This window comes from Vipera berus (assembly GCF_964194415.1).
Source record: "Vipera berus genome assembly, chromosome: 1".
Classification (NCBI taxonomy): Eukaryota; Metazoa; Chordata; class Lepidosauria; order Squamata; family Viperidae; genus Vipera; species Vipera berus.
The window spans coordinates 51,062,643-51,071,444 of NC_138202.1; positions in this window are offsets into that span (position 1 = coordinate 51,062,643).

The following is an 8,802-nucleotide window of genomic DNA, read 5'->3' on the forward strand; positions in this document are numbered from 1 at the left end:
GCTCTGTGCCTTCCTTGCCATTCGCTGTTTCATGACAATGGTTTTCAGATTTGTTCCTACTGAACTAATCAATTTAATATTGACTGTCCTTCATATGTACACTTTGCTCATTTGACCAAGGAAATTAATATCTGAAATAAAGATGAAATGCTGATTAAACTGAAGGATTAAAGTTCCAGATAGAGAACATCTTAAGAGTTTATATTCTTTTGATGAACTGGTGTAGTGTGTAATATTCCTTCTCCATTTGTGAGTTGTATATACACCACATATGCACATGAACTTTACAGTATCTGTACCTCTTATCCAAAGACTTAACTAACCTTAGGCCAAGTCAAAGTATTTCTGTGGTTTGTTTCTCTTTCTACTGTGAATTTTTGCAGACCAAAAATTCCTAAAATTCTGTAACCACACGCTAATGAAATCTGTGGAAAATGCTTAGAGTGAGCATTTATCCTTGCCTAAAATTTATCCTAGAAAATTTTCAACATTGTACATGCATTGTTGTAGATGAAAATAGAAATATAATTTAACTTGAGATAAATTAACTATTATTTTAGATTCAGAAATTAAAGTGTAATAGAAATGTATTAAAATAAGTATATTATTGCCTCATAATGTATGGGAAATAACAGACTTTGGCCATGTTCATATGGTAGTGTAAAGAAATAGCACAACTGAATAATAGTATATGCAGTATGTGACAACTTAAAATGGAGAACAGGATCTAGTTAGTCCCAATATATAAATTAAGCACTTTTAACTTATTTTACTTCCAATTGTCACACTTTAATCATATTAATATACTCAGCTCATGTATTTGTTTTAATTAGGTATAATTTAATGTATGTTTGTATTTCCTCTTTAACCACTGACAAGCAAGCTAAACCAAGACATTATTGGAATTAAACTTGAGTGGGATTGGAGGTAGCTATTATTGATACTGCTTTGTTTGTCTCATTTTAACCAAGAGATAATTGCCAAAATCCTGGTTCACTAATTGTGTGATATGAAATGATTGCTACAGTCCCAAGTGCACTTAAATCTGATTAAAATTTGAGCCTGTTTCTAAGCAGATTTCCTGTACGGCTTTGTCCTATAAGTCTTCTTGCACTATGGGGACTTGTATTTTCAAGACATATTCCTCTTATTGTCCTTATAAATCCAGTAGAATTCTATACGTATACAGAGCATGAAAGCCACCTTGAGGCAATTTGGGAACAGTTCACAGTAGAGAGTTCACTGACAATTTCATGGTAAATCTTACTTCAAATAAGAGACATTTTGTTTTATAACTTAATCTTCATAACATAGGACCAATGCATTCAACCTGTATCTTAAATTGATTACTGAGAAATCAGGGAAACATTGTCTGATCTTGAAGCATTTTATAACCGCTGTTGGTTTGCTGATCATAGGTTTGGGATAACTTTTCTAGTAATAACTGTACTGCATGTGGGTTATTTTCTTTAGGTGACACACAAAGCCTGAGTAAGCAAAATCAAGATTAAATTTTTGGAATTCTTGTGATGGACCAAAAGCATTTACAGTATAGTGAATTGTATTAATACACTGAATTCGCTTATATTGATTTAAGAGAGTCACTGTGAGATTTATTTGAAAGTAGGATATGGCCTTTTAAAATGGTTCTGTCTCAAAATAATACATCTAAAAATGTATTCCTAAATAAATTAAATTGGGAGCAGGTCTCTCAGTCTCTACAAGACTTATTTCTAAGTAATTATGGTTAGAAGTGAGCTCTGTAAAGATGTCAAACTGGTATGTCAGAAAGTAGTTACATATACCAATATATTAGCAAGGCCTTCTGCTAGTCCATGGGTATTTCTGATAGTTTGGCATCAAAGGAAAATAGTTTAATATTTAGACTTCAATAACATTTTGATTAATTCAATTTACAAATGTATAACTGATATTACTTGCCAGCACTTACTTTCTGCTGGGATTAGTGGAACTGAACGTATACTTACCAGGTCTAAGCTTTATACAATATTGTCCCTGAGAACAAGAATAAAGAATTATTCTGTGCATTTTCATCAGTAAAATAAAATGTCTGAAATAAAATGAATAGACTGATTTGCAGTTTAAAATGATTGGCCTATAATGAAAATATGCCCTTCAGATGAAATTCAATTCTATTTTGTACCATATAAAATGTTTATTCTTTAGTGAACTTATTTATATAATTTTCTTAACAATTTGGTGTACATTCTCTTACTCTCCCAAACATTTTTTTTTAAACAGAGAAGGCATTTTATGAGTTATGGCACTGTGTTGATTATTCTGGTACCAGTTAACTAAAGTCTGTCTAGTTGTATTGCTGTTTCTTTCAATTTGATTTGTTACATTTTTTAGAGCCATGGTTTTGTGACTATATTTGACTTTTAAAAATTTATTTCATTAAAGATTTTCATCATTCTGCCAAGTCTTCTGTTTTTCTCCTGTTTAAATGAATGATTATGGATTACATTCAGTACTAAAGTTTTTGAAAACTTGTACAATTGTTACATATCAGCTAAAAGGCTGCATTTTTTTGAACATCAGCAGTGGTTAGAATATAATAGAAGTACACTTGAAAAATAGGCAGTAGATAGGCTCTCCATTCAGCAGTGGTTAGCAGAATAGCAGAATCAGAAGGGACCTTAGAGGTCTTCTAGTCCAACCCCCTGTTCAAGCAGGAAACCCTATACCATTTCAGACAAATGGTTGTCCAATGTCTTCTTTAAAATCTCCAGTGTTGGAGCACCCACAACTTCTGGAGGCAAGTCATTCCACTGATTAACTTCTGTCAGGAAATTTCTCCTTAGTTCTAGATTGTATCTCTCTTTGATTAGTTTCCATGCATTGTTTCTTGTCCTGCCTTCAGGTGCTTTGAAGAATAACCCCCTCTTTTTTGTGGCAGCCCCTTAGATATTGGAACACAGTTATCATGCCATTAGTCCTTCTTTTCATTAAACTAGACATATCCAACTCCTGCGACTGTTCTTTGTATGCTTTTGTCTCCAATCTCTTAATGATCTTTGTTGCTCTTCTCTGCACTCTTTCTAGAGTCTCAACATCTTTTTATATCATGTTAATCAAAACTCAATGCAGTATTCCAAGTGTGGTTTTACCAAGGCATTATAGGCTCATATTTAAGTGATTGTCCACTAGGACTCCAAGATCCCTCTTTACAATTACTACTATTGAGCCAGGAACCACCTTTTCTATATCTCTGCATTTGATTTTTCTTTCCTAAATATAGAACCTCACTTTTCTCAGCATTGGATTGCATTTGTTAGATAAGGCCCAGTGTTCAAGTCTGTTGAGATCCTTCTGTATTTTGAGCCTATCTTCAGGAGTATTTGGCTATGCCTGCAAAGTGGTGTTGTCGGAAAAATTGAAGATGTTGAAGAGTACTGGGCCTAAGACAGAGCCTTGGGGTACTCCACTGCATACTTCCCTCCATGTAAATGCAGTTCTATTGAGTATATTGAGTGTGGTTGATTAGCCAGTTACAAATCTTATCTGGTGCTAATGCTGTTTAACTAACATTTTTCTATCTTATCAAGTAGTAGGTTGATAAAGTAGTATTTTATCAAATGCCTTACTGAAGTCCAAGTAAATTATATTTACAGCATTTTGCTGGTTCACCAATTTTGTCACTTTGTCAAAGTATGCAATAAGATTTGTCTGGTTGCTACATTACTAAACATCAAATTCACCAAATTGCTCCATGCCACAACCTCTAGGCCAGGGCTTTTTAACCGGTGCTACGCGTACCACTAGTGGTATGTTGACACCTGGCAGGTGGTATGCGTACGACGGGTTGAACAGCACTGTAAAAATATGTAAAAGTGGATGAGGTGAAGCGGCAGCAGTGCTGCACAGGCTTGTGGGAAAGTCAGCTGGACCTGCACGTTGCCTGGGTCCTACTGAGAGCCCAGGATCAAAGCACGCAGCTCCAGCTGATTGGTGGCAGCCTTGGGGGTGGCAGGCAGCCTCACACAGTCTTCAGGTGGAGATTCAGCTGGAGCTGCGCGACGCATTGCCTGGGTCCTGCTGAGAGCGCAGGATTGGCGCGCGCAGCTCCAGCTGATTGGGGGTGGCAGGAGGCCTCACAGAGTCTTCAGGCAGAGATTCAGCTAGAGCTGCGTGAGGCATTGCCTGGGTCCTGCTGAGGGGGAGAGAAGAGATGATATTAAAGGGGGTGAGAGATGATATTTTGGAACTTGGTGAGACCGTTAAAAGTCATTGGCGCTGTTTGAATTTGTTCTACCAGCAGCAAGATCTGACTGCTGGCCTAGTGATGGATTGTACTGCAAATCAGGGCTGTTTCCAGAGGAGGAGAGGACCTGGAGCTTATGGAGCGAAGGAACTGGATGAGGCTGTCGGCAGGCCCAGAGGAAGAGAGAGAGGCTTTTGGAGGAGTTGGTGGTGGCGGCGGCAGCGTGCTCCAGGGGCGAAAAGAAGCGAGGCCTCTTTAAGGAAAGGGTGGAAGAGTCAGGATCAGAAAAAGGAAAGAAGGCGAGGTTGTCAGAATACAAGTGAATTTGAGGGCTAATCCACATGGAGCCCCATTTCCATCTGTCCTGTTTGCCATCGTTCACTCCCTAGAGACTAAAATGGACAATGTGAAATTTGAGCGGGCCCCGAACAAGGAGTATATATCGGAGGTGGTGACCCTTTGAGAGCTGTATGCAACGAAATTTCATTTTGATGTATGCCGATTGGTGTACATTCAAAGTGACAATAAAGTTATCATCATCATGATATAGGGGGTGAGAAAAGAGAGTATATTAAAGGGGGGTGAGGATTACCTGTACTTTTATCACTTTTTCCCTGGTTTTTTTTTTTGGTCATCAAGTTTTTGACACCTTGCTAGGCGACTGGTGGTACTTGAATACCGCCATATTCTAAAAGTGGTACAATTGGTGAAAAGGTTGAAAAGCCCTGCTCTAGGCCACCTATCAGTTTTCACTCCAGGTATAGTGCTATATCTGGACTTTCCAGGCACTCAGTACTGTATTCAGAAATGTGTTTTCAGCAAACATTTTAACGGGAGCTAGGCATGTGTAGATCAGCCTAGTGCAGAACACAAAAATTAAGAACCTACACGTGTTGGTTTAAAGTTTTAAATGTTGCTATCTTTTTAGAGTGAAATACTGTTCAGTGTTTATATAGCAATTCTGTCAAGAATCTCACCTTGCCAGCTTCAGTCCTTCCTATAATTTCTTGCAGGACGTTATTATCTCTTTTTTATACAGTCTTTTTATTGCAGCTAATCATACTTCCAAACATTCATCATTTTCAATTTTTAAAAGAAGCTCATGCAGCCTATTTAAATTGCTAAGTATTCTTGGGAATAAAGATACTACTAGAAATTGGTATTTCCAACATGCAGGTTGATTTTTAAATATATCATGGACCTTGACAAAAGGTAAGGTTGGTCTCCCTAAGTGTAACTTTTCAGGAATCAACTATTATAGACTAGATGGATCAATGGATTTAGATTTTTGTCATTCAAAAGCAAACATTTATATAGCACTTTTTAAAGCAGTTGAAATGGCATTCTACCCTATTTGGGTAGATTCCTGCCAAAATGTATATTATAATTACATTTGTAAGGTTTGGCCATGTACAGAAATGACCTTTTCTCATCTATATTATTTTATGATTATGTTATAGCTTTGCATCTCTAAATTCTTTAGAGATACCTAGATGAAAATAGTGTTTAAATGATAAATATGGAGGTTATCAATCCAAACACCTTTCTGTATGCTTTATAATAATTAGATCAGAAAGTATGTGGTTTTAACTTTTATTTATCTAATTTAGCTAATTTATATAGCTGCCCATCTCACCAAAAATGACTCTGGACATGTACAACAAAATTAAAAACATTTTATGTAAAACTACTATAGTTATAAAAACATTGAAATTATAAAAAAACAAAACAAGAAAATAACAGACAAAGGCATGCTAATAGAGCCACTTCATTTCACTCATGGTTAATCATTTTTAATCTTGAAGATGTTAGACGGCTGAGCAGGATTTCCTATGTGGTAGTGATAGTAAAGATGAGGTAGTGAACAAAGTTTCAGTATGTTGCATAAGACTTTTTCCACTCTTATGACTAGCAGAATAATTATTTAATGATGAAGCAGAAAATATGTTTAGAATTACAATAATGATCACATTACTAAACCCAACTTTATTACATAAACAGTGCAAATCATTACCATCCTATATTCTCAACGCTATTCTGATGTATTAATAATCAAAATACTATTTCTCTATTTCCTTTAGTATTTTTGCTGCACACTATACTACCTATAAAAACTTGTTCCTGCAGCCTTTAATGGGGCGAAATTGTGCATCATAGGGCAACAATTTTTGAACCAGTTAACCTCAATTGAGTTAACTTAGAGAATGTGTCTGAAATTTGGGATCCATGATTCATGTGGAATTGTAATTGGCAAATTTTATAAAACATTTCATGACATCAAAAATACCATAAAACAGTTTATGACATAATACAAAATATACTTTCTAAGGGCCTTCCTTGTTTTCAAGTAATTCTACTGGGTACAATACTCTGCATTTGAGAATAAGTCAAATAGAAACCAATTGTGCATATTATTTCCACCTAGATAGTGCAACAGCTCTGGATTTCAGCTCAAAAGCTGTGGCTATAGTAATCCTGCTGCACAGTGAACTAGGCCTAGCAGAGTCCCCCAACCTTTTAGGCATGAGGGATTGGTTCTGTGAAGAGAGGATTTTCCATAGACGGGTGGGGGTGTGGTTTTGTGTGCTGCCTGCATCCCATGAATGGGGCTTCACTTGTTTGTGCAGCCCAGTTTCTGGCATACTACGGCCTGGTGCCAGTCCACGGACTTCTGAACTAGGGGACCTTGAGACGGAGCTGTTCCTCCCAAAAGTGTTTCCAGGGTGACATTGCTAAACACTTTCGGTGCCATATTGTTTTCTTTGCAGCACTTTGAAGCTTAGGCCTAGTGGGTATTTCATTTTTATTTTTGTTCAGCTAAGTAGGACTGAATATTGGGAACAACATTTTAGACTCAAAACTGTCAGGGATCACTTTTTCAGCTATTAAAGAATCCTACGGGTCCGGACTACCTACGGGAGCACCTTCTGCCAATGTCAGCACCCCACCGTCCTGTGCGCTCCCACAGAGAGGGCCTCCTCAGGGTGCCACCGCTCAAGGAATGTCGTCTGGTGGCCCCCAGGGGGAGGGCATTCTCAGTGGGTGCGCCAGCCCTCTGGAACAGCTTACCAACCGAAATCCGGATGGCCCCCGACCTCCGTACCTTCCGACGCGACTTAAAAACTTTCCTGTTCCAGCAGTCCGGCCTGGCATGATAGCGTTAATTGGGGTCCCAGTTTGTTTTCACTATTGTTTTTTATTATTTTTATTGTTCAATTCTGTATACATTCCTTCCTCTGTACACCGCCCCGAGTCCCTCGGGAGAAGGGCGGTTTATAAAAACTAATAAATAAATAAATAAATAAATGATGCAGTTATTCTTTTCATTTTAACCTTTTGGAGGAATGTCTTATAACCCATTGCCCTCATTGGACTTTTAAAAAAAATTACCTTAAGATTAAAAAAAAAACCTGAGAAGCTGACATGGTTCAAAAGAGTGCTAACTCTGAGAGTGTCTTTAGGCCCAATAGCCATTCTTGGAATTGGTAGGAGGTGTGTCCGTCTGGCTAGAGTCATTGCCGGCAATGGCAAAACCATCACGTGACCTCGCGAGTTTGACACGTCTGAGTTAGACACACACAAATCCCAAAATAAGATGAACTGGAACAAAGCACCCTGAGGAGCTACAGAGAACTGTCCAGGATTTCTTCCAGTCAGTCACACAATAGGATTCATCCTCTAAATCAGTGTTGCTCAACCTTGGTAGCTTGAAGATGGGTGGAACTTCTGGAATTCCAGTATTTGCCATATTATTGCCACCTGTTTCACTAGAAGCAATAACTGAGGTGAGGTTCCTCAAGCCATGCTCTGGCCATTTAATTCTTGGGTTTTGCCTTCTTACTTACAGTTTTGGTCACCACGATGTAAAAAAGATGTTGAGACTCTAGAAAGGGTACAGAGAAGAGCAACCAAGATGATTAGGGGGCTGGAGGCTAAAACATATAGGGAACGGTTGCTAGAATTGGGTATCTGTAGTTTAATGAAGAGAAGGGTGAGGGGTGACATGATAGCAGTGTTCCAATATCTCAGGGGCTGCCACAAAGAAGAGGGAGTCAAGCTATTCTCCAAAGCACCTGAAAGCAGGACAAGAAGCAACGGATGGAAACTAGTCAAGGAGAGAAGCAACCTAGAACTAAGGAGAAACTTCCTGAGTTAGAACAATTAACCAGTGGAACAACCTGCCTCCAGAGGTGGTGAATGCTCCAACACTGGAGGTTTTGAAGAAGAGACTGGACAGCCATTTGCCTGAAATGGTATAGGGTTTCCTGCCTGAGCAGGGGGTTGGACTAGATGACCTCCAAGGTCCCTTCCAACTTTATATTATTATTATTATTATTATTATTACTAAATAACCCAGCACAGCCTCTTTAAGCAAAAGAACCAGTGCCGGCTCTCTCACACCTGCAGTTAATAAAGATGTCAGGAAGTTGTGCGATTCTCGAGTTTACCCAGCAACGATTGAGCCAGCACTCCGCAGCCTTCTTAGGCAGGCTGAACCGAATCGGCCACTGCCGTTTCCCCAAATCGAGGAGCGGCCCCCACCCCCTCCGCCGTCCAGACCTGAACTTTTTAAGGAC